General features: G+C 46.4%; 1 pseudogene; it reads left to right on the forward strand.

Annotated features, from left to right (window-relative positions):
• The first annotated feature begins 24598 nt into the window (after window positions 1–24598).
• LOC146209928 (uncharacterized) lies at window positions 24599–26650 on the forward strand (annotated as a pseudogene).
• The last annotated feature ends 212 nt before the right edge of the window (window positions 26651–26862 follow it).

The raw sequence follows: 26862 nt of genomic DNA on the forward strand, positions 1-26862 counted from the left end.
AAAACATGATGGAAAACCTAGGCAGCGGTCACTTTATCCTCCGGACGCGAATAGCATTGGACTAGATAAGACGCCGGAATGGACAAACAAAGCTCACAGACTGGTACGCGTTTCGCGGGTTTTGCAAAAAAAATCTACAGACGGCATCCAATCACAGGAAGAATAAAGCACACGCTGAGAGAAACGAGAGACAAATCCACGAAAAGTGTGAGGCGAACAACAACAACGCCCGAAGTAGACGGACACCTTCTGCATATATGGGAAGCCAGAGGCAGTCTCTCCAAAAGATTGCGGAAGCAAAAACACAACAGGAAATAAAATTAAAGATAGATGTTACGGCAAAAACTGAAGAATACGCGACGCAACTCGCAAAAAAAAAAATAGGAACAGTTCAGCAACTCGCTTAAGGGAATCTTAGACACGGCCAAACCCTGGAAACCCCTAAAAGTACTAATCGATCCTACCAAAATAAAAGAAAAAAAAATAAAGGCATCTACACATTCATCCACTCTTTCGAGGGTTCGGACACCGACCTTTTAGAGAAGACACGAGAAAAATGGTTCGGTGATCACGACCCTTTACGATACCAAGGAACGGATCGCGGAGCCGAAAACGAGAGACTCCACCGCCCCCATAACTGAGGAAGAAGTTTACGCAGTCATAAGGAATACGACAAGAACCTCGGCAGCAAGAACGGACAGTATCGACAACGCCCTGATCCACAACTTGAGTGACGACCTCATACAAGAGATCGTAAGCTTTCTAAACAAACACTGGGAGGCAGAGACGGTTCCTGAAGACTGGAATCACGCCGAAGTAATTAGTTTTTACCTAAACCTGGCAAACAACTTCAGTTACAGATCTCAGGCCCATATCGCTCAAGCCGTGCCTTTGGCAAGCTTTACGAGCGGGTGGTGACGTGCAGACTATAAAATTACATGGAAGATAAAGACCGTGCACCCCACACCCATGTTCGGCTTCAGAGCAAAACTCTCAACGCAGGACGTGCTCTTCCAAAGACAAGGAGGAGGAGGAGGAGAAAACATTTATTTACGATGATATAATTTGGGAAGGAAGGTGCGTTTGATTTGGGGCTGAGTGGCAGACCCTATTCCGGGACGCCTTTGGCCGCCGCTGCTGCCCGAGCTCGATGGACCAGGACACGCTGGGCCTCCAGGTCCGAGCTGGACAGTGCCGCCTCCCAGCTCTCTCTAGTTGGCTGTTTTATAGCTTTTATTTCTGTATTTTGCTGGCAGGCCGACACCATGTGGCATAGGTCAGCATACTGCCCGCAGAATTTGCACCTACCCGTGAATGTCGGGTCCATGTGTTTTAGTATGGCGGGATTTAAAAAAAACACCCGGTTTGGAGCCGTCTAAGGTGGCACTCCTCATACCAGTCGAGACTTCTGGCGGGTCCCGGGAGTGCCCTCCTGCAGAGGTTTAAATAATTTCTGATGTCCGCATAAGCTGTGAGCGGGATCGGTATGGTTGCCTCGGTAGAACCGGATGATTGAGCGGAACCCGAGATGTGCTCCGCGACGTACCCCGAACGGATGAAAATGCCATAATAGCCCTCGACATCAAAGGGACATTCCATAACGTCAGTAACAAAGCGATCCTCACAGGTTTAGACGACCTGGACTGCGGACGCAGAATCCGCGAATACGCCAAAGCCTTCCATTCAGATAGGACTCCCACTATCGGCATGAAAGACTTTCGATAGAACAAATTTCTCGCGCCAAACAAACAACATCCCAAGGGTCAGTCATCTCACCTATCCTTTTCAATATAGCGATGATAGGTCTAGCGCGAAAACTATAAGATATAATTCGTCAAGCATGCCATGTATGCAGACGACATAACAGCCTCAACGAACACTGGTTGCTTCGAGGAGAAGGAAAAAAAATCTACAGGAAGCGGCTACCTGTGCACAACAATACCTCGGAGAAAGAGGGCTCGCTTGCTCGACCGAGAAATTGTAACAGCTTCGAGTGTGGAGGCAAACAAAACCGGACCGACGGCTGCTGAAGTAACAGCAAAAAGAGTGAGGGAAGCTGGCCTGATACCTCCCTCGCCTCGGCAGAGAATTCTGTGCCATGGCGCTGTTCATGTTACCAATCGACGCTCGCGCGATAACCGGCAAATTGCGCTCGACTGTACTTACTGCTCAAAGCAACAAAGCTACAAGTAGCACGTATGATCACGCGCATTACGAACAGGCGGCATGGCATGAGCGAAGAGGGCACACTTAAACTAGTCAGAAATCTGGTAGTTACCCAGGTAGCACAGAATGTGGGGCCCCAGTAGGTCCGATGTAGGCAAGTGGGGCTGGGGCAACCACCATAAAACCTGCATCGGTCCCCGATGGGGCAAATGTGGGCAAGCCCCATTAGGGCTTGCCCCTGTTCTTTCTGCATGGGTCCCGTAGCGGCGTTGCTCGGGCTAATGTAGAGCATATTCCTGCGTCCAGACCGCAAGGGTCCTTTGCCGGATATTTAAGGGCAATCCAACCTAAATGTGGGCTCTTTATGGGAAAGCCCTCATAGACCCAAAACGAGACTGCCCTCATAAAATCTTTGTTGGACCTACATCGGCCTTAGTGGGGCAAAAAAAAAAAAACGGACATGCCCACATTCTGCCCCAATCGGCGCCTTGTAGGTTACTTCAGGGCAGGTGAAATATCAATAAGAGCACAATTTGGGCAAGCCCTCGTGAAGCCCAAATGAGGCAGCCTTAGCTAAACCGCTGTAGGTCCCACCTAGTCTGTAATGGGGCTGGAAGGCGGGCGTGCCCACAAGAAACCAAAATCGGTCCCTTGTGGGAAATTTGAAGACATGTGCAACCGCAGGTGGGCTTAGGTTCAAAAACAACACCCAGCCCAATTGGGGCTGCCCACACAAAACGGCTTTATATCCCACATGGGCCGTAATGGAAGGCGGGCCGGCCCGCATAATACCAAAATCGGTCCCTTGTGGGGAATTTGAAGGCACGTGCCACAGCAAGTGGGCTTTAGGTTCAAAAACAACACCCAGCCTAATTAGGGCTGCCCACACAAAACCGCTTTAGGTCCCACATCGGCCGCAATGGGGCTAGAAGACGTGCGTGCAATTGTGTAATGATCCTTTCCAACCTTTATTTGTATTAGATGTTGCCTTATATTACTATTATAGATGATTTGTATAACAGTTGTTGCCATGTTTAGTCAATTAGAAATTTACGTTGCTTTGGTTCTCGCGCTCATGCAAATTGCGCTAAAATACTAAAACATACTGATTGTTAGCTGTTGCTCCTAATGTGGTTGCTGGGGATAGTCTGCAACACTCAGCACAATATTACTGTTCAGAACACACATCTCTATAGCCTGAACAAGATGCACACGAAGTCATTTAGGCTGGTATAATGTTATAAATATTTTAAAATATATTATTGGTGCTGTTTAGAAAAGGCAGACATGCATAGAATATTTATTTAATTATGCCCATAAATAATGGTTGGGAGAACTTGGATAGGGGCTTTCCATCAATTTCCTGCGTTGTACCCCTATGAGGATAATGTGGGCAAGCCGAAGTGCGGCTTGTGCTATAGAACCCGCATCGGTCCTATGCCATTATCTGAGGGTCTAACCGAAATGAAAAAAAATAAATGTTCATCCAGAGCGGCTGCCTGAATCTGTCCAAAGTAGGACCATCATGGGCAGTTGGCGGGATGGGCTCTTTTGGCGATGCGGGAAAAATGTCGGCAGCCCCTCAAGGGCTGCCTTCATTGGTCCCTAGTGGGGCCCATCGCGGCTTTGTCGACAGCCCCCTTTAGGCCTACGTCGACCCCTCTTGCAGCACCCATATTGGGCTCACCGGGGCTGTCCTGCATTGTCTACATCGGACCCACCAGGGGCCCTCCTTCATAGCCCACTTTGTGCTACCTGGGTAGCTGAACAGTGTACAGCCTACCCTACTAGTGTCTTAACAAGAGTGAAATACAAGCGGATTCCCGGTTACGCAAAGCGTATAAGACAGCGCTCCGACTACCGCGAAACATGCCTATAGAAAAACTCAGGGCCCATAGATTGCAAAACACCTTCGAAGAGCTACACGAGGCGCAGCTTGAGTCAAAAACTCTGGCTGCTACAGACAACGATTGGAACAGCTCTCTTACAGAGACTCGGATACCGCGAGCAGATGCGAGAAATGGCGAGGATGAAAACGATCCCCGATGAACTTCACAAGTCCCTGCACGTAGCTCCAATCTCGAGGAACAAGGACCACAACCTCCACCGAGGCAGAAGAGAAGCAAGCGCCGATTTAATTCAGAAAACATACGCTCCTCAAGACGCGACCGTGTATACAGACGCGTCCTCGAGAGGAGGACACAACAAAATTGCAGTGGCCACGGTGGTCGATTCGTTTCTAAGCGAAGTGACCAGCGCCTCTATGCGACACTGCACAGTAGCAGAGGACGAGGAAGTAGCCGTTGCTCTAGCGGGGGCAGAGGGCTATAGAACCGGGCGGTCGCTAACGATACTCACAGACTCTCAAACAGCCTGTCGAAATTACACGAATGGCAGGATAGGTCGTCATGCGCTCCGTATACTTCTCAAAGCGAGCGACAAAATAAATTAAAACCCAGAAGAAAAGAACAATGCTACACACAAAATTATGTGGGTACCGGGGCACATGGGGGTGGCATGGAGCCACGGAACTTTCGCCAGCACCCAAGGAATACTCAGCCGTACTAGAAAACTATAGAGGCAGACGAATGCGATATCTCCCACCGCACAGTTCCCTCAACAGAGAGGAACCACCCACCTGCCCTAATTCATGACATCTAGGGCAAATAAAGTTGTTTCTCTCTCTCTCTCTGTCATCCGGCGACAGTTACAGGCAACTTCATATCCAAACCTACACATTCTAAATGAACAACAGCCTACCGTATACTCGGACAGTTCGTGGTGCGCGACGAAATACACGCACTATATCACATCACATGTGCCTGTCAAAACATAGACGTGGTCCCCAAATTACGAACCCGAGTGCGGAGCGATTGGAGACTGCTGTCCAGAGACCGCTGCGAAGACTAGCAAGGCATGGTACAGCGAACTCAACGGGCGGCAGCGGCCAGCGGAGCCCTTGAATGAGGGCAAGGGACAATTGTATAGAAGTGGACGAGGTCGACGCTGAGAAGACCCCTGGGGATGCAACAAGGAGACACCTCTGAAGACGCCCTTAAAACCGCCTAATAACATAGGGCTTATTAATAGTTTTCCTTCCTTCCTTCCTTCCTTCCTTCCTTCCTTCCTTCCTTCCTTCCTTCCTTCCTTCCTTCCTTCCTTCCTTCCTTCCTTCCTTCCTTCCTTCCTTCCTTCCTTCCTTCCTTCCTTCCTTCCTTCCTTCCTTCCTTCCTTCCTTCCTTCCTTCCTTCCTTCCTTCCTTCTATTATTACCCTCGCACTTTCCTACTTTTCCTTACGGTGTGGTTCAGGTGTCCACTGAAAAAAGTGACAAACACTGCGTCTTTCCATTCAAATAAACCAACTAAGCTTTAAGTGCCTGTTAAAATATAACGTGATTTGGACATTGAATTGATACTGTTATTTGGGCAGGTTCAGGGGGATGTCTGTAATATTTTGCTTGTCATTTAGCATCCATTTGCCAGTTAGATAGGAGGCTCGTTTGTAATAAAGATTCGAACCGACGGCCTAGTTACCTCCACTTGTATGCCGTTAATTTTAAGAGTAGGTACTCACTGAGAAGTGAGGGAAGTACTATGCCTTACTTTCGCTACAAACTAATTTAATAGCCAATAGAGCGAAAGGTCTAAACAGAAGCAGAACGTCCGCTGGTTGCTCTCCTATCTTCATCTTTTGCGCTGTTGGCTTTCAATATGTATCATGAGCCTGATCGTTCGGCTTGAGCGCTGAACTGCAAGCACCAAGCCAGCTGTCAAAAACTTTTCCAAACTCTGCGCCAGCCTCATTGCTAAACCGCCCAGCCAGACGATGCAAACCATGACAAACATTGTTTTCGCACGTCTTAGTCAGCTTAAGCGGTGTTAAAATCCTGGCTAAATTTTTAGTAGTGCGGGAACGCTACTTTACGTGCTCATCTGAAAACCCTGAGGTATCTGGGAAGCCTCGACCTTCTCAGAAGAAACTTCCATCGTAGCAGATGCGAACCCACTCATTTCTCCTTGCAAACGAGTGCTGAGCATCGTCGGTGTTTTTATTTTTTAATGCAAGCAAAATTTATTATCTTTACTCAACAACCTTCAGAAGTATTTGACTGCGGTAAAATGACTAAAGTTCTTTCAAAAATTTTAAACATTTTTTTTTTGTGCGCGACCAAGTGTTGTGCTGGATACACAAGAATAATAACCTCACAATGCCTTATAATAGATTCCTTAAAGCATTCTCTAACTATCGGCGCGTCAAGAACAGCGCGACACACCACCAACCTACTTCTCCAAACACTGTACAGGTCCAATACCATTACGGCAACCAACCTCCTGTTCAATAGGAAGATAACTGGTGCCTTGAGGGTTAGGAGGAAAATCATTTTTAAGATGTTTTTGGATGATGTGCCAGAAGAAAAAATTCCAAGAGCAACGTAGAATCTACACCGCAGAAATTGCGAAAGCCTAAGCGTTGATGGCGCACATGGTGCATCACATTTTCTCTCACTAGTATTCTCAACTAAATGCACCGTCATTATTATTACTAATGTCATCATTGTCATTGTCAATAACTGCAGGTTCATTGTCATCGCTACTATCATCTTCATGGCGGACAAGGAGAATTGGGAAGTGCGTTTCACGATCTCAAGCGTGGCGCAGTGGGTTAAAGCGCTCGACAGTGAATCGAAGGAATCAGGTTTGATTCCCGGTGGAGAAAGGATTTATTTTTTCTTAATTATCTTCCTCACGGTAGAAAAGGATAATCATCAAGTGCGTTTCGGTTGATGACGTCATTTGACTGACAGCTAAGTTGACAGAACACCGGACGCCGTGAGTATGAGCTATCAGAAGTTTTATAATAGGGGTGCCGAAGGCTTGGGGCACCCAAGAAAATAGCGTGCCCCGGCGCAACGTATGAGTCGACTGGCGAGTTTTAGAATAGGGGTTTTCCTGACGCAGCGGAGCTAGGTTTGCGTTCTTTGTTTGCAGCGCCTCCATAAAAACCATATGACAACAACGCCATTTTATTCATCAAAAAGTGCTATTATTGCACAAAGCTATCTAAAAGCTACCAGTGATACAAATCGTTTTCTTCAGAGAAGGTGAAATCTGCCAATAGCCAACCCAGGCTGAGCCGGGAAACCTCATTTGAACCTTCCGCGCTTTCTGACGTCTGGTCTCTATGGCAACGATACGAGGCGAACTCGCTAAGCCTAACGGCTCTATAAATGCAGAAGCCATCGGAAATATTGGTGCATTTTATCGCAAAACTTTAGCGCTGGGGGAACCATTGTTTACAGCACAAACGTTTTACGCCTTTCTCTTGCCGTGAACGCACGACAGCATGCAGCGTTAACGACGAATCCGTGCTGAGGCGAGCTGCCGCCGCTTGGCCGGACGCCGCCATGTTGCCGTAACTCAAGGTACCGAAGGCGGCTTGGGACGAACGCCCCATTTCCGAAAATAGGGTCTGCCCCAAGCGTTCACCAAGATACCAGGCATGCCTTACGTTCTGCGTATGCGCATTTCGACGCCCCTAGCTCCTCGAGGTGTCGAGGCTTGGAGTCTTCTATTCTAAAACTTAATAATAATGGCGTTTGCCATAAAACTGCATCCAAGCAGTATAAAAAAATGTGTCCAATTATTTCATCCTTTTAGCATAGAAGACACCTGTCTCCCCACAAGAAGCATTTCTTCTGCAACCAAAGTTTAATAAACAAAGTCCCCCTATGTAGTCTAAAACGTAACGTTTTGGCTGTGGAAGTAATGTCGATTTTGTAAGTCGTTCTGAAACATCTTGATCTGGGCCTGCACTATACATGGTCCTATACAATGGTGGAGGGAACAGTCAGTCATATTTTTCTGTTACGTTTTTTCGCATCACATGACTAAGATAGTCCGAAAACAATTGTGTATAAAAAATGACAAGAATGAATAACTTAAATATCCCCAAATAGTGCCTTGAAAGTGATGTTATTGATTTGAGACTTTCGGTAGAGTCTCGGTAGAGAGAATTATTGCTACGAACTTCATGATTAACAGCACTTTCAAACACACTGCGCTGTTGTTGTTGCGATCCTAAAACGTAGCTGGTGGTTTAGCTTTGGTTAACCCTGGAAAGAAGCGAAAGCTTTGTGTATATGGCTGCGCTGATTGCCAAGCTGGGATTAAATACATTGTTCGTTTTTCCAAACGTAAAGCCCGTTCTTCATCGGTCTCTTCGGCACGCCACCTTTTTCAGCGTCTCATTCTGACGTGTCTTCGCGCTCCGATGCGCTACTGTAGCAGAATGTTCGTCTTCCTCCATCTCGCGCCGTTTTATAGCGTTGGCAGGAGCACGGGAGCTCCTATTTATACAGGTACGCCCCTCTTGTGTACTCTATGTCCAAGTAACACTGACTCCACCTAACGTGACTTTTACCTTGACAGTGGTCGCGGGCCGCTTGCTGGCCTAAGTGACTATGCCCAAAAGTCACATGGCGTGACCTTGACCTTGACAGTGGTCACGGGCCACTATGCACGGGTCACGGGCACTATGCCCTGAAGTCACATGGCAACTACAAGGTCATGTGACCTTGAACTTGACCTTGACGTCACCTTACGTGATCGACTTTACAGCGGTCATGGGCTATTTGGTGGCCGTTGTAACTAAGCCCCAAAGTAACATAACCAACACCAAGCTTAACACAGAAGTTTGCAGTAATACGGAAAGTTGAGCTAGTTGGTACATGATTGCAAATTACGAGCGCTGCGACGGAGAACAACAACGAGAGAGTAAAGACAAGGACAGGCGCTGCTATCTACTGAACGTTTATTCGAAGAACACAGATTAAATACTCCCAGAAGACAACCAAAGGCACATGCGCTTCACAGATTTTTCCTAGCTATCCAGATATACAATCTCACATTCTTGGATGCTTACAGATGGTGAGCTCACGCACGTGTCACTGTTCTTATGGATGTGATATGACTCTGACAGTTCTCTAGTCAATTGATTTTTGTGTCTAAACTTAATCTTGGTTTTGCTAAAAAGCGGTAGGCATTTTTTCCTACTAGGCACATTTGACCCACTAGGTTTATTCAAATGACAGTCCCTGTAATGATCAGAAGTTTGATCTCTAAATCTCCATCAAGGTGAAAACCGTGTATACCCATTTGCACCCATCAAAATTTCACCCATTCAAAAGGGGGATTGACCATGACCAGGTGGTGATTACAGATTCGTAGACTGAATGCGATACAGATTCGTAGACTGAATGCGACTGAAGTGAGATGATGTCAAATATGGGCTACCAGCCATTTTCACGTGTTCCAAATCGCATGTCATTGTCTTCATCAGCTTCCAATCCTTCAAGGTGAATCAAAGCACAACGCTATTACGTACCCTCTTAGGGTGCATTAAGTGGTCTCGACATTTTCTAGTTTGGTACGACTAAGGTATGCAGTCACAGATTTCGCCGATCTTTTCCAGTAGCCAATTCCTTTGAAAGTCTTTTGTTGAAGTGCAAGTGCAATGAAACATGGCGGCATCACACATACCTCGCATATAGCAAACTTAAATCGACTGAATATTTAATTCGTTTACAGGCAGCCATTGCCGCAAACGGCTTTTCAACCTAGTGGAAGGCCTAGAGTTAGCGCTCTAAAACTCAACCAACAGAAACTTCCAGCGGAACCGTAAGTGGTCGTTAGATAATAGATATGTTAATCTTGTGACCTCATTTCTACGGCCCAAAATGAGGTCGAAATAGGGCCCAACAAAAAACGGGCACAGATGTGACGAGTTAGAGAACTCGGAAGGTTTCGGTCATTGTTTGGCCTCCAATTCATTTTAGCAATTAGAATAGGATTTATAAAGTAGAATATCGAGCCAGACGGTGATGCGTAACGAATGCGTGAAGCATCAGTACGCTGCACTATAAATGCTTACAGGCAACAACCGTCCTAAGAAGACAATCGAGCATAAGCTGCGATATTCACACTGCGTTAAAGAAGCCATGTATGTGCACGTTCGTGTTTATGGGAGCAGGTTGCTGTAAAAATTTGCTGCCCTCGCGTTCTGCAATCATGTTCTTGTGCGTCCGCGATGCGTACCTTTACTAAGGATCCCGTTTATGACGAACGTTCGGGTACTACGTCGTCATCATTATCAGCCTGACTATACTCACTCAGGGCGAAGGCCTCACCCATATTTCTGCAATTAACCCGGTTCTGTGCTAGCTGCATCCACTTGACCCCTGCGAACTTCTTAACCTCATCCGCCCACCTAACTTTCTACCGCCCCCTGCTGCGCTTTCCTCCCTTTGGAATCCAGTTTGTTGCCCTAAGCGACCATCGGTCATCTCTTCTTCGCGCTACATGTCCTGCCCATACCCATTTCTTCTTCTTGATTTCCACTAGAAGCTTGTCAGTAACTTGAGTTATTTCTCTGACCCAATCTGCACGCTTCCTATCTCTTAATGTTACCCCTACCTATTTCGTTCCATAGCCCTCTGGGTTGTCCTCAACTTAAGTAGAAACCTCTTGATTAGCCTCCACGTTACAGCCCCCTAGGTGAGTACAGGTAAGATGCAACTGTTGTATTCTTTCTTCTTGAGGGATACCGGTAAGCTGCTAGTCATAATCTGCGACTTCTTGCCAAATGCGCTCCATCCCAATCTTATTCGTCTTGTTATTTCCTTTTCATGGTCCGGATCTGCCGTTACTACCTGCTTTAAGTAGACATATTCGCTTAGCATTTCCAGTGCTTCGCTACCTAACGTAAACTGCTGTTCCTTCCCGAGGCTGTTGAATATTACGTTGGTTTTTTGCAGACTGCTTTTCAAGCCTAGCTTTCTACTTTTCCTGTCTAGGTCATCAGTCATTCTTTGCAGTTCATCCCGAGTTACTTAGCAAGGCAATGTCATCAACAAAGCGCATATTAGTGAGGTATTCTCTATCTACCCTTATCCCTAATACGTACTACGTACGTAATAAATACGTACGGCGTAATACATACATTCCTTTATTGTGCAGCTGAATCACGTGGATTTATTGTAGCCAAGCGCTTAGTTTAGGCTAAACACTTTTCTTGAGCCCTTGCAGAGCAAAACGTCTGACTTGAGACCGTTGACCTGTGCAAATCTTCGCCATGCGAGCGGAATCGCTCATGAACCTCGTTAGCCTCCAGGGCGTTTTTAGCAATGAGAAGATCGCTAACGCAGGGCGTTTTTGGTCGAGAGGGAAACTAGTAAAGATGCTAGCGCGTCATGGTTTTAGTGCTGCACTGATACAGGTAAGCAAGGTTTTGAGAAAAGTTGTGTGACGTTGGAAGATAAGGATTTTGAAATTAATTTCGCTTTAGACAATTGTATGTTTGGAGCTCTTATTAGGCGGATGAACTCCAATACCAATAGAGTTGAGACTTTTACAGCTCTGGAGCTTTATGCCACGCTGCAACTTCAGCGGGAAAACGTTGGGTTATGGGCAGTGTGCTCGTCCGTTTTCATGTTCTGTTATTGTGATTTAATTCAGCGCAAGTACCGAACGTGGGGCGCAATACCGAAATATTGCTTCGTTTGCTGTGTGTGGGGACACACGACAGCTACGAGGCAATCCTGCTCACGTCTCAGCACTTTTCATCGCACCGCCGATGCCACCGAGCAAGTCTTCAGATGCGCGAGAGAGCGGGTAGCAGACGATACATTCGGTACCTGTTTTCTTTAAATGCAATTTCCAGGTGTGAAACCTGTGGGGTGAAATTTACAGGGAGGTATATTGTCTAAAGCTACCACTGGCTGTCGGCCTATGCGACTTACCTTCCCGCTTTATTTAATTTGTTCTTCGCTGACCTCCTTTTAAAATGCGTTTTGTCTCTCGCCGGTTGGGTGTCCCCACTTTGATATTTTATTTGTAGGCCATGGAGGACGAGAAGTAGGCACCAATACAAAATTACAAAACAAACCGCTGAAATTACAAGTAAATAATTTAGCCAGCAGAAATAGATCGTCTTCCTGAAAATGGTGCGAAAAAGCGGTCATCGACTCTATGGCTTGCTTGACACCCTGCAGTTTATGGAGGAAAATGCATTCTTTTAGGGGTTGCTGGTAGCTGTAAAACATGGAATGATGACGCATTAATGGAAACATAGCAGGGCTGCTGACGTTTCTTTTTTGCAACAAGACTCTCGAAATAACCTCCGAAAGCACCTGTCAAGGTAGCACAAGCCGCACTCAGCAGGAATGAGCAAGTTCTCCGTCCATAGGATCGCCGAACGGAGGCAGCGCGACGTCAGTGGCGTTAAAATTTTCAATATTTTCATAGAAAAACGATGACATAAACGTCTGCGTTGAGCAACGAAGCACCCTGAGAGGTGCAAACAAATGGTTCAGGGCGCTGCCGATCCATCATAGCCTATATAGCTCACGAGGCGGCGTCAGCGCGGGATCTTTTTTATATACAATGGTAGTTGCTGTTTCATGAACGTCTGAAGGAGGCAGAAGTCGCAGCCGCCATCGAAAACCAGCTAATTAGCATGGTACCTAATGTAAAGCGATGAATTTCCTTGCAATGGAGATCTGAAGCAATCTATTTGCTCACTGTTTCTAAGCAATTAGTATAACCTTACTGAGCCTAAATTATTTAGGTGTGTGATGGCCGAGCCTTCTGTGACAGCTCTCGCTGGAATTTCACTATATGCTAAACTAGAGCTTAGCGAATGCTTTGTGTTCTGCTGAGAGACAGTATTCAGAAACATAGATTGGGAACAATAAGGTTCGTAGAGAACAACATCTCAGAGTATGCGATTACGTTGTCTTGCTAAGTAACCTCAAGAGTGTATCTTGCTGGTACTCACCCACAGGGCTGAAACGGGGAGGCTAACGAAAAGGGTTCAGCTTAAGTTGAGGACAACGCAGACAGCTATGGAACGGAAATGAGTAGGTGTAGCATTGAGATACGAAGCGTGCAGAGGGAGTCAGGGATGAAACACAAGTTAATGACATACTACTGTAAATCAAGAAAAAACTATTAGGCATCAGCAGGGCATGTAATGCTAAGGGAGGACTGCCGATGGTCGCTAAGGGTAAACTATTGGTTTCTGAGAAAAGTGCGGATGAGCTTAAGAAGTTTTCGGAGGTCTAGTGGATGCAGCTAGCACTATGCCAGGTTAATTGGAGAAATATGGCCCTGAACGGAGCCGTCTGGTGTTTTATGATGGTGCTGATGATGATGATGATGATGACACGAATGCTGCTTCTGTTATGACGACATCCACTGTGGTTCTGAACGAAACTTCAACGCTGTTGGCCGTCGAGCATAATTTTGGTTCAGGTTTTTATAGGAAAGTGACACGCAGTATATATCATATATGAAGTGTACACCTACCCCTTCCACCATTCATTTTAGAAGAGTAAAGAGCCCCCACAAGTTTCCTCACCCTGTCGTTCATGCAATCTCTTTCCGCCTCTATTCCAAGGTGCTGTCCCTCAGCTGTGGGAATTCAGCATTGGTTTCGTCGAGAAAGTGCTACACAAAGAGGAATAAGTCAAGCCGAAATCCAGATCTTGAATCCTGTTTGCAGCTACATGTCTTTTTCTGAGAAGGGCAGATGGCTGGTCAGATGGTGTGGTGAGTTTATGACTGAAGAAAAGAGAATGTTAATCTATAAGAATATAATCAGACACGTCATTAGACGTGAGGCAATGAGCTGTAATCTTTGTAGGACACAGAAAATTCGGTTAAGCAAGATAACGAGACATGTTCCTATGATATATTTGGTACATTAATTAACGAAAAGAATTAACTGATAAAGGAGACTTTGTTTTAGATGTTTTGTTTTATTTAAATGCGCTAATACCCTTTTTGTGTCATACAAAATAAACGGCTTTTGTTTAAGACGGCGCTCCTTTTCGCGTATACCATAAAAGCTTGCTGTGGTGGCTGCACTAACAACAAGGTTGCCAGCAAAGTTTTTTCATACATGGATCCAGGAAAACTTGTACATACAAATATATTTTCATAAACGTGATTCAGCAATGATTTAGTACCGCGTCAGGATAGAAACTGGCGCATTCCATCGAGGACACAGCCTTGTGGCATGCGCCGCATCTGCCTTTCATACACACAAGCGATGTGAGATCACAAGGCGCTGACTTCTACAAAGCTCTGTTGCGGCAATGAATGCAGCTACTGTACAGCGCGCATGCACAGAAACGAAAGGGAAAGTGTCACGTTGAATCTGGCAGCGGTGCCGCGTTGCATAAGGGCACGCATTCTACAATATGGGCAGAAAACAAAACGAAGATATCGAGAGAAACGACATGAAATGTACTTGCTTTCTAACCCTATGCTAACTTGGATGTCCTAAGAAACTACATGCCTTTCATTTAAAAATAGCGATGACCTGCTGACGCAGTCGTCTCCTTGTTCTAAGATTTCACAAGCCTCTACTACACCCATGGCTAACTTGTTAACATACTTACGAAGTGCTGTTCTTCCCAAGAAATGGTCTTCGACACTTTTTGTAGCCGCGGCAGTGTATGCCAAGAAAACGAGCTGCAAATACGACATTCTTGTTGCGTTCTATGATCCCATTGTTTAGACATTGGCCTGTTTAATATATGTAGGAGTTCTACTGCTTTACAAGACTGTCGAGTAGACCACATTTATTTCATATTCTACATACGGAATCCTGTAGCTAATAGTGTAGATATTGTTCATGGCGACGGTGGAATTTACTTTCTTGCTCAACTTGGAAAGACTTTCTGCTGCAAAGAGCGCCACCTACATACCTGATCTCTTACTTTTTTTAGATTGTGGGCGATGTTATGCGTGGGTAGAATAATTGCAACGTCTTTATCACATCCATGTGAGCCCTACCGTCGCTTAAATCCGCTATCTTGCTTTCTCTGAGCATGCTGTCGACTACAGACAATAACAATGTACACGGAGTGCCGGTACTTTTCAGACGGGTCGTCTTGCTATAAAATGCCGATTCTCGTCGATAGTTGCGGAATTTCTGGATAGAATTACAAAAACAAATTTTTAAATTTGCGCATTTCAATAGTTTGGAATGTGCTGAACAACAATGACTTATTTCTACGCGGTTATCAGTCCAGCACATATGATCATTATAAAAATCAATGCCCGCTAAAGAAATTTGATGTAATGGTGTACAGTCACTTGACACGTGATGTTTAGGGATTCAAGACTTTCTCAACCCCGCGAAAAGATGCTGAAGATATCTGCATAATCGGACAGGAATTGTGCGTTGATTATAAGAAGGCAATCATCAACGTGCCTGAAAAAGCTTGCGAAATGCGACTCTTACCATCTGCGTTCAAGTCCATAGACTCGCTCAGCTAAAAACTATCGCCTTAGAAGAGAGATAATGCAGGGGACAAAGCATATAGCGTTTTTCTTAGTCACGAAGTTGCCTTCCTAAACTGCAAAAGCGGACTTCGGGTATATGACAACTAATTACAGAAAGTTATCCGCAGACACAAATGACTAGTGCTTCGAAATGAAATTGCACTCTGTCTATGTAGCTGCTGAAACTAGTCAACAGACCGTCATGTGGAATAGACTGATAAAGGTCTTGAGCGACAAAATACAAGCAGGATAGCATCGGGCCTTATCTTAAGAAACGGGGTCACGTCAGAGTTGCAAACTTTAAAAGGGGCGTAAATGGCAAGGCAATATAAATTGCGCCGCAGAAACCATGGAAGAGATTTCAGCCATGTTCCATTTTCGGAGACAGTTATTTGCAAAGGGCAATTCATTTCGTGAGTTTTTGCAGCCAAGAAAAGTTTCAAACCGATCCTTTCCGCCTTGTCTCTAGATTTTAGAATCTTGTTCAAGTTCAAGGTTTTGAACTGGTTTCGTTTCACAGTTGTGACTAGGTGCGATCGACCCCCTTTCACTGAGAAGTTTCCAGCATCGAAATATTTAGTTCACCTGCTTGCGCAAACAAACAATCTCCATTAAACATTGCGGGCACTTGTACCAAATGAACGGACAAATTTGTGCTCAAATACATCACGTTATCTGCTGAAGAGCGCCAAAATATAGTTGGTTTTTAAAGGCGACTTTTCAATGTTTTCAATGAAATGCTTGAAACTAAGGCTTACCGTTTGAGTCGTGCAGACCGGCCTAGATTCACTGAGCGCACCCGCATCACATGTCATAGTCAGTCGTTAAAGGCGTCGCCGTCGTTCGAGTAGAGCGAAAGAAGAAATAAAGAGGAAAAACCAGGATGGTGAAGGTGCGCTTCGGATAGGAGGACACCCGGCGCTCGTGTTCAGGCATAAAAAAGCTCCGGTGGGTGCGCAATGCAAAGAAAAAAAAAAAACGTGGTAATGCAGCCCCGCCGCCTTCGGAATACGCGATGCTGAAGCTTGTCGCGTCACTTTACGACCTGCACTTTACGCCCATTGCTATAGTATGGGTGCAGCGGCCGTCACCTCTACTCGCATGTGGGGCTCCGCACGACACAGTATTTTGCACGCTGTTTACAGTGGCAGCGGTTTTCGCCCAGTTCTCTCTAACACAGTAACGACCCGCGCTATCTTCGTCGTTTAATATATGTCAATGCATACTGCCACAACGTGAACACTTCAGGCGCCTAAAGCAGAGCTCTTCCTGACAACATTGTGAAAACCATCTCAATCGGCGGTACTTATCGCACTCTGCCACATCGACGTCACGTTGTACAAGCAATTCGTCGCCGACGAGCTGGTAGCAAAGTTTTACGATAGAAACGACCGCGTATACCCGCCGAGCTACGAAGAAATGAAACTGCCCACAGTGGCGTTACGCTTTCAGTTCAGTAGCGTAAAGTATAGGCAACCTGCAATGAAGTTTGCTGTGTCGTTCGCCGGGCTGTAACACATAACCTAGCGAGAAGTTTGATTTGGTTTGTGGGGTTTAACGTCCCAAAGCGACTGAGGCTATGAGAGACGCGGTAGTGGAGGACTCCGGAAATTTCGATCACCCGGGGTTCCTTAACGTGCACTGACATCGCACAGCACACGGGCGCCTTGCTTTTTGTCTCCATCGAAAAGCTGCCGCCGAGGCCGGGATTCGATCCCGCGTCCTTGGGAACAGTAGTCGAGCGCCGTAACCACTGTGCCACCCCGGCGAGGTGCTAGCGAGAAGAGCAAATACTTCTGAGGCAGCTTTTAGGGCGTTTTCACGCCATTTGCAACAGATTACAGGGATCAGATTGCAAGCTCTGTCGAAACTTTGCACGGCGTGTGTCAGATAACTGGGCAACATAGACAGTGCCTTGGCCAGGATGTTATCTGTCACTCGCGTATCTATAACGCTGCTGAATATGCTCAGTCGTTTATCGCGAACCAAGCGGCTAACAGCAGCATATTTGAGGCACGCTGCGGGACGATTGCAGCGCTACCTATGCAGTGCAGGTTCCATATAGTGGAGTTAACTGTGTCAAATGCGTTCTGAAATCTAAGCAAACAGCGCTGCCAAAGAACACATTATGCTAGCGGCAGAGATTCGGCATCACTTTAGATATGTCACTTCAGATACAGCCTTCCAAGGGCTTTCTTTTGCTTTGTAAGAGGGCCCTCTGTACATTGAGGGGCTCTGAAATGCCATGAAGGGGGCGAAGCCCCACCCTTTGTAATATTGGCAGTAAATGTTTCTACCACCACCACCAGATATGTTTCTTTACGAAAATTGTTTCCTTGTATATTAAAACGTGCTACCTGCCTTTTTCGGGTGCATGCAGGTGTGTTAGCACAGCGTTCATGTGGTCGCCAGAAAAAACACAACAATAAGAAACTAGAGAGATGTTCTCAGATCCGGACACTATAACCAGGAAACAATTGAACAAAAAAGGTATTTGTTTCTTCTGACTATATTTAACAAATAACTCCACAGACTTGCAGTCACAGTATTTCAGGTCATTATCATCAGCCGGATGGAGGGCGAAGGCCTTTCCCATATTCCTCCAATTAACCCGTTCCTGTGTTAGCTGCATCCACGTGAACACTAGGAACTCGTCAAACGTCTTATGTGTTCTTCTTTGTCCTTTGTGTCCTTTTTTTGCGCTACATTTTTTACTTAATGGATCACCAACTAGCCCGGCAACATGCTCTCCTCCCTTGGGAACTTCTTAACCTCATTTGTCCCCATAACTTTCTACTGTCCCCCTGGTTTGTTTTCCTTCTCTTGGATTCCAATTTGTTACCCTAAGCGATCATCACTTATCCTCTCTTCCAATTACATGCCCTGCACATGCCTACTTCTTCTTGATTTCTGCTAGAACACCAGTAACTCGAGTTATTTCTCTAACCCACTTTGCACGCATCCTCTCTCTTAACGTTACACCTGCAATTTTTCGTCCCATATCCCTCTGCGTTGTGCTCAACTTAAATAGAAACCTCTTTGTTAGCCTCCATGTTTCTGCCCCATAGGTGAGTAAAGGAAGATGCAACTGTTATATACTTTCCTTTTGAGCGATAGCGGTAAGGTGCTAGTCATAACATGTGAGTACTTGACAAATTCCCTTCATCCCAATCTTGTTGTAGTTATTCTTGCGAAAGCAATACTACTCTCATTTTCAGCTCTTCGCGTAACCACGGTCGGTAGGCACTCTTGACCTTTAATGACCACAGGTGGCTGTGACCTTATACCAGCTGCGAGAGGTGGGCTACCAAGTCGAGTCGTCGAGTGGCGGCGGTCGGTAGGCACAGCGCGCTGCAGCTCGAGCCGCGCTGCTATAGAGTGGAGGCGCTGCGGCCACCTCTTCTCTCGCAGTTGTGAGAAGGAGCAGAACGATGGCTATATAAATGCTCGCGCTTGCTCAGCCACGGCCGGTCTCGAGGGAGAGAGCGCTTTTCTTCTCTTACGGCCTCTCCAATGGGGTCTGTTTCCACCGCCCGCCGCGCCTCGCTGTGGTCGCCACCGCCCCACTGCTGCTCCTCCGCTACAGCCGTTCACGAGCAAGGGAAACGCGCGCTCTCTTTTAGCTTCGCCCGCCTCAGTTGCAACCGGCAGGTCCTGACATTTCGCCCCTTATGGTTTATACAAAGTCCGTAATCAACATCGAACATTTATCGTGTACGAGGAATAAATTACAGTCAACAATCCGCTCATGCGCGCGCTCCTTCGTCAGTGCGTCCGTGCACGGTCGAATGAAGCTTCGGGTACACTTCTACATTTTTTACCCCTAAGTTTTGTATAAACATAAATTCGCCAGGCTATGCAATGTGCCAATTTGAATGTTTTAAGCAGGTGTAGCGCGACCTGACGTGAGTGCATGGTGAACTGTTGGGCTACCGTTTTCGTTTAGATCAGAAGAGGCACCGGCAAAAATTCATGGCGCGTCTCAGATTCAAAGTAAAGAACAAAAATTTATTCATATAGTAAAAATTTCACTTGTCTAGTGGAGTGGGCTGTTCTAGCTTCGTTCAAAACGTATACCGAAGATGTATATGCATGTAGTCTCGCGACTACTTTTAATCAAGGAAATGGGCATAAACAGTTAAGCAGAATCGAAAAGAGCGGCAAACAATAAAAAAATTGTCCTTCAAAGTTACACATTGCACTATATGTTCATCAATGCATCAAAATGCGACCTGCGTCTAGAAAATTCAGTCTCAAAATCTTCCTGCACGGCTTGTGCACATAAAAGCAGTTCGCCTCTCGGTCTTCTCTGTCACTTTCCTGGTATAAAATTGAGAAGAAGAATTCTGATAAATGTTTCAAATATCAAAGAAGCGGACCTAATAACATAGCTGTTGTCAATTCCTTTCGGGCAACTCAGGGTTGAATTCTGAAATGCTGACTGAATCAGGATCATAAGTACTTCGAGAACATTTGTGTGTATGGTAGGTGCACGGCAGCTTTTTCGAAAAAAAAAAAGAAGGTTGTCCAATAGGACAACAAGCTCTGGTTTCGGATAATGCAGTCCACTAGAATATTGTCCTCGTAGAAGAGCGTACTACATGGGGCTGCTTCTTTCGCTTGTTTCAAGACGAATAGCGCAAGCGTCACACCCGAAGTTAACTAAACGATATATCCAGTGGCGTAAGGTAAACCGGAATATGTGACAGTGCGAAATCGGATGGTAGGAGATACCATCACTTCCTTCAGTGCCTTGATTTTGCTCTCAGATGAAACGTCCGTCTTGACAATGTAGTCATGTGCCGCTAGCTGTTACGGCTCTCGCATGTAGCATATGTCATTCCCTTCCACACATTAACCTTACTTCCCGAAGACAGCCTCAATGGGTCGCTATATAGGGCCTGAAATGAGTCTTCTGAGAGTGTCCTTCTTTAAAGCTTTAGAAGTTTCTTGCATACCTTCGATATAGCAGGTGAACTCATTTGTAAATCACTGCATCGAGTATCACTTTCATCATTTATTGGCCTCGTTTTACCACTTCGAGCACAAGTGGTGTCATGAATATCAAACCATTTTTATTGCTTTCATAACAAGCTTAATATCATGTAAAAATTTCATTAAGACAATGTTTATTTGCAAAATTAAAATAATGTTGATAATACAACACATTGGCTAATATATATGAATTGTAATAACACTTAAAACTCAACCCTGCAACGTTTACTTTGAGTGCTATACTAATACTTTATATCATGCAAGCATTTTGCAATTTACATTACATTTTTATGAAATTATTTTCATCTTCGGTGTTACATGAATGGTTTCGCATCTAGCGCTAAAGGCGGTTTTGCTGTAGCAGACGAGTTGCTGTCATGTTAGCCTTGAACAAGCTTCGATGTGATCACTTCTCATTCAGTTTTTTTTTGTTCCTATTCTTGTACAGGCTTGGGAAAAATTCGGATTAAAATGGACAAAAGTAGCTACCATGCCGCAATGTGTGCCATGCTTGTCGAACGTTTGCTGAACGACAGTGTTTTCTATATCCGTTCACGTGTGTAGTACGTTGACGACATGCCGCTGCCGCATCTACCTTCTGTGTTCTTTAATTTCGAGGCTGCACACACCACGAAACAAGCGAGCGACAGCGCGAAACCATGCAAAAGCCACCCGCAGTTGCTGAAGCAGATGCGGAGCGAACAGTGAGCAGGTCGCGCCCTTGCGGTGGCGGAGAGCGTGACTCAAGGAGAAAAGTTCCCATTGTTCACGCGGCGATTGAGAAGGCCGCAACAAAGATCGCGCGCTCTCCTTCGAGACCGGCCGTGGCTCAGCTAAGGCACACGCTGTACATCCTGACAAACAGAAAGAAAAGTCACGCCGTCGTGATGAAGCCAGGAAATGACAGCTGCAGAGACAGATGAAGAACGGGAACAGCGTCTCGCTCGACGGAGAGCTCAAGATGCAGCTTGATGATTAATACCTTTATGGGGGCGAGTCGGTGAAGCATCGTGCAGAACAGGCAGCATTTTAGGAAAGAAAAAGGAAAACCTGGAAGAATGTACAAAAAAGCATGCGTTGAAAGCTACAGCTCATGCAACTGGTGTGGTGTACGAGATTCCGTTGCTATGCGCCAGCTCCTATATTGGCCACTGGCCGATGTGTTATTGGCAGATTAAGAGGTCATAGGAGGTGTGTGGATAACAATGCAGGCGGTCATCTTGCCGATCACTGCAAGAAATGTAAAAAAATGTCGTTGCGATTATGATTGTGGGCTTGAGTGCAATTTTAAAAGTGAACCACTGTATGATGAATCAGAGATAAGGGCACGTGGAAAAGACCAGCATGAAACGGAGGTGGTTGAAGCTTGGCTCATGTCTAGGGGTGGAGAGTGGTGCGTCAGCACTCCGTCAATTTGCTTTTCACGAACAAAAATTGCCTTTTTGGACGGTTCAATTTAAATGATCTGGTTTTGGTTTTTAGGCGGGGATGTGCCTACGGTTTCATGGGATCATTTCACTGCTTTTTGTGAAGTTATGTGAAGTTGTACTTAAGGTGTTCACTTTTTACAGTGCTGACTCTGCGTTTGCTACGACGTTCCGACACTGCTTTTGCTATAATCTTTTTATTTTTTTTTTTTCATTTTAACCGTTTACACATCTTTTTGGTTCGGTTAGTAATTTCTGTTGTTTGACTCAGCTTTTGCCACGTTGTTCTGACTCTGCTTTTACTTTGATGATAACTCGGAACTGCTGGTTGTCTAATTTTTCATATTCTCCTTAGTGCCTGTTGATTGCCCCTGAACTTTGTCGGTTGATAAGGTGACTGTCGTGCTGGCAACGATTATGTTGCGTTTCTAGATTACTGGTCTTGTGTGATTAGAGGTATAAATTACGGCCTGGTTTTTCAATAAAAATGCAGTTGGTAGTCTGCTCTAGTCCTGTTTCTATGTGTTCCTTGTGTCTTTGTTTTTTGCGCTCCTGTTCTGCACACAGCTAGACTGGCGCGTCGCGTTTCTTTTGAATCATCCTCTAACGGTGACGACTCCGAATGGAATTTAATGGAGGTGTTTACAGTGAAGTCTCTTCGCTGACGTGTTGGCTCAGCAGTCAAGAACGTAGGAATTGGCTACACTACGAGCTATAGTATGGCGTAGCCATGCTGTTATTGCTTTAGCAACCTGCCGGGCTTAACTAAAGCTAAGCCCCAGCTAATGTTTTTCCCTTTCATGGTCCGGATCTCCGCTTACTACCTGTCCTAAGTAGACATATTCGCTTTCCAATTCCAATGCTTCGCTACCGATTGTAAACTGCTGTCTCTTCCCGGGCTCTTGAACATACTAGTCTTCTGCATATTGATTTTTAAGCCTACCGTTCTGCTATTCCTGTCTAGGTCATCAATCATTCTTTGCAGTTCATCCTGAGGTACTTAACAAGGCAATGTCATCAGGTATTCTGTTTCAACCCTTATCCCTAACGTATCGCATTCGAAGTCACTGAATACTTCCGATAAGCAAGCTGTGAATAATACTGGGGAGATCGTGTCTGCTTGCCTAGCACCTTTCTTTATGGCCATTTTGTTACTCTCTTTATGCAGATCTATAGTTGCTGGGCTGCCACTATGATATCCTCTAGTACTTTCACATACGGCTCGTCTACGCCCTGATTTCGCTATGCCTGCATGACGGCCGAGGTTTCGACTGAGTGAAATGTCTTTTTGTAATCAATGGATGCTATGTATAATGGCTGGTTATATTCCGATTATTTTTCTATCACCTGCGTGATGGTATTATATGATCGACAGTACAGTATCCTTTCCGAAATCCTGCTTGATATTTCGCTTGATTGAAGTCTGATTGTCCTGATTCTGCAAGCGATTACCTAAGCAAAAAAGAACACCATAAAGAACACCTGCTGTAAAGGTTATGCCAAAGTTGTGTTGAGAAGGCGACCTTCTTGATTACATGAAGCAGCATGGGGTTCTGCACGTGAGACGGTGTAGCGTTGTGTGTAGTCTCAAGAGAAGAAATGGGGCAGTAACGCCCATCAACTCTGCTGTGCTGATATTCGCTCCCAAAACAGAGCGCCTCGTACAAATGCTTGGTGTACGTAAGACAAGAGCGATAAGGCGAAAGCCTTTGGGGCTGATAGCAGGTCAACTCGGCGGCGATGGCGCGCGGTAGTTGCTGTGCTTGGTCCTCAGAGCTAGGCAGGTGACATGCGTCACGCGTCCTCCAGGAAACCGGGTTGAATTCGTAGTCGTTGCACCCCTAAGCAGCCATGGAAACGGCAACGATAATTAACACATGTTTCTGAAATGCGCGGTGTAGAGGTTTGTTCTTAACTATTACACAAAACATCGCTCGTTAGTGGGTGGTGACGTCATTTCATTGACAGGTTGTGACAGGTGTGACACTTTCCGCGGACGGATGCACACATGGATGCACACTCATGAGTTTATAAGGCTTTCGATTTAAAAATTGACCAATACGTCACGAATCATGCGCGCATTGAGTTCAAATACCTTCTCTGGGTTTTCCATGGCAACGGCTTGGGCATGTGGCTAAAGCCTGTAGCTTCACGGAAGCTAAAAGTATCCGTTGCGACCACTAGTGATGCTGACAAATTTTAAATGTGTCCTTCAAACGTCGGAGCACAGGTTCCCTACTGATGCCTTCTCTCCTAGCGTTCAAGCAGTTCTAGTCGTCGTTAATAATGTTCACATTAGAGGCTTCTCCTGAATACGTTTTCTATTGGTGTCCTCCCAGATACCAAGGAAACGAAGGCGTAGCAGGAGCGGCAGAAAGTCAGGCGGGCGGATAAGGTTAAGTGGATGCTGCTAGCACAGAACCTGGTTGATTGGAGGGATATGAGAGAGGCCTTCGCTCTACAGTTGGTATGGTCCGGCAGCTGTTGCTGGTGATAATGATTATGCACTCACAGATAGGTGTCTTATCAGCTACGCACCAAGAAAATTCCCTCAACATGGCAAGAGACTCGAGAGAACAGCGCTCAGGCATTTCAGTATCCTGTGTAGTTCGCCGGACCACCAACGTTGACCAACCTTCGTCCCATCTCTCTCAAGTCCTGCTTTGGGAAGCTGATGGTACACGTTATAAAAACCAGACTCTCACGATACCTTGAAGACAACCATCTTCTACCAGACACAATGTTCGGCTTCCGCCCTCATTTAGCGGCCCCGGACATTATGCTTCTTCTCCATCATCAGGTAGTCATGAGACGTACACTAGACACGAAAGTCATCGTCGGCCACGATGTTGCCAAGGCATTCGACAACGTCCTCTATGAAGCGATTCTTCAACAACTTCAAGCTCTCGGTGTTGGACATCGCATGTATGCGTACATCCGAAACTTTCTATCCGACCGCACAGTGCAACTTAAAGCCGGCACTGGAGATCCTTCCATCATCTCTCCGGGAAACCGTGGCACGCCGCAAGGCGCCTTACTTTCGCCGATGCCTTTTGACGTCGCACTGATAGGCCTGCCGAAGCTACTGGCCGACATTCGCCACCTGCATCACATCATTTATGCTGGCGACCTCACACTTTGGATCACGCGCGGCAGTGACGGCCAGATTGAAGAGACTTTACAGACCGCGATCGAACGGATTGGAGATTATCTAAGTACAGTTGGCCTCACTTGCTCGGCGACAAAGTCTGAGTATATCATCATCCCTTCCCCGGGACGGCGCCCTTCAAATATACCTCCTGACATCAACCTCCAGGCGCAAGGAAACCCGATTCCTCGAACAGACAACATCAGGATCTTGGGCTTGCATCTACAGGCCAGCGGCAGCAACAACATCACGAACCAACGCATCGACCAGTCGGTTGTACAGATCAGACGCCTCCTTAAGCGAATCTCCAACAAGCATCATGGCATGCGGGAGTCCAACCTCCTGCGCCTCGTTCAAGCTTTCATCTGCTCCCGCATCACCTACTCTGGACCCTACTTATGTCTCACTCATGCCGAAAGCGAACGGCTAGAGGCGTCACTTCGAAAAGCATAAAAAACGGCTCTAGGTCTTCCGATGTCCACAGCTACCCATAAGCTCATGGCTCTCGGAATGCCCAATACCGTGAGCGAACTGATCGAGGCAACCCTCACCACCCGGTATGAGCGGCTCTCACTCACACACGCTGGCCGAGCGGTACTGCAGCAAGTTGGGATCTCCCCGCTGAGATCGCCCCCAAGTTACGCTGAACTTACACCGGAATATCGCCTAAATCTCCGCATTCCTCCCATTCCCAAACGGAATCACCCGGAACACAACGCCGAGAGACGGGCCGACCGGGCTCGTCAATTCGAGAAACGCTTCAGCGGACGTCCGGACGTCACGTATACGCACGCTTCTTACCATCCATCGAGACCAGCGATGGTGGCGGTAGCTCTCGCCCCTCACCGCAGCTGGTACGCAGCCTGCAGCATTCGCAATGCAGAAACAGTCACCGCAGCTGAGGAGGTTGCCATTGCGCTAGCGCTAGTCGACCCTAATACCAAAGTCGTCATCAGTGACTCTCAACAGGCTATTCGCAATTACGATGCTGGCCGTATCTCTTGCCAGGCGTTACACATTCTACGTTCTACAGCACCCTCTTCCACATCTCGCTTACTTCTTTGGGCTCCAGCCCACGAGTCGCTCAGCGGAAACGCCCAGGCACACACTCTCGCTCGAGATCTCAGCTGCCGAGCCGAGAGTATGATCAGCCACCCTGCTTCCGCTGACACTAATATCTCACGCGCTTCTCTACTCACCACTTACACGGACATACGCCAGCACTACCGACTCCAAAGGTGCACATATCCTCCCGCACACTGCGATCTAACAAGACGCGAGGCCGTCCAACGGCGCAAATTACAAACTGGCAGCTTCCCACACCCCCTCTTATACAGCAGGATCTTTCCGGAACAGATATCCCTCATTTGTAAACACTGCTCAACTCCGGCCACACTCATACACATGGTGTGGACTTGTACACACTACAACACAGACAACACAAACACCCCAGAGACGTGGGAGTCTCTCCTGTGTACTTCCGAGCCAGCAGACCAACGCTGGCTTATCCAGCGCGCGGTAGAGGCCGCGGCATCCCAAAGGATCCCCGCCGACCTCCTCTAAGTCAGCGCAACCGGTCCTTTGACCGGTCCCCTGTTTTTGGGCGCAATAAAAGAGTTCACCACCACCACCACCACCGGACAAGCCATGAGCGACCAAGCTACTGAAATATCCCACAAGTGCTTTACTACATTGCATTCGCATTGGCTCTGCTCGTGCCCTGCGTGGATGTATAAGACGGGACAGGCACGATCACAAGGTATATGCTTCATATG

The sequence above is a fragment of the Amblyomma maculatum genome, chromosome 1, assembly GCF_055883805.1.
Source record: "Amblyomma maculatum isolate TAMU_Amacu chromosome 1, ASM5588380v1, whole genome shotgun sequence".
NCBI lineage: Eukaryota > Metazoa > Arthropoda > Arachnida > Ixodida > Ixodidae > Amblyomma > Amblyomma maculatum.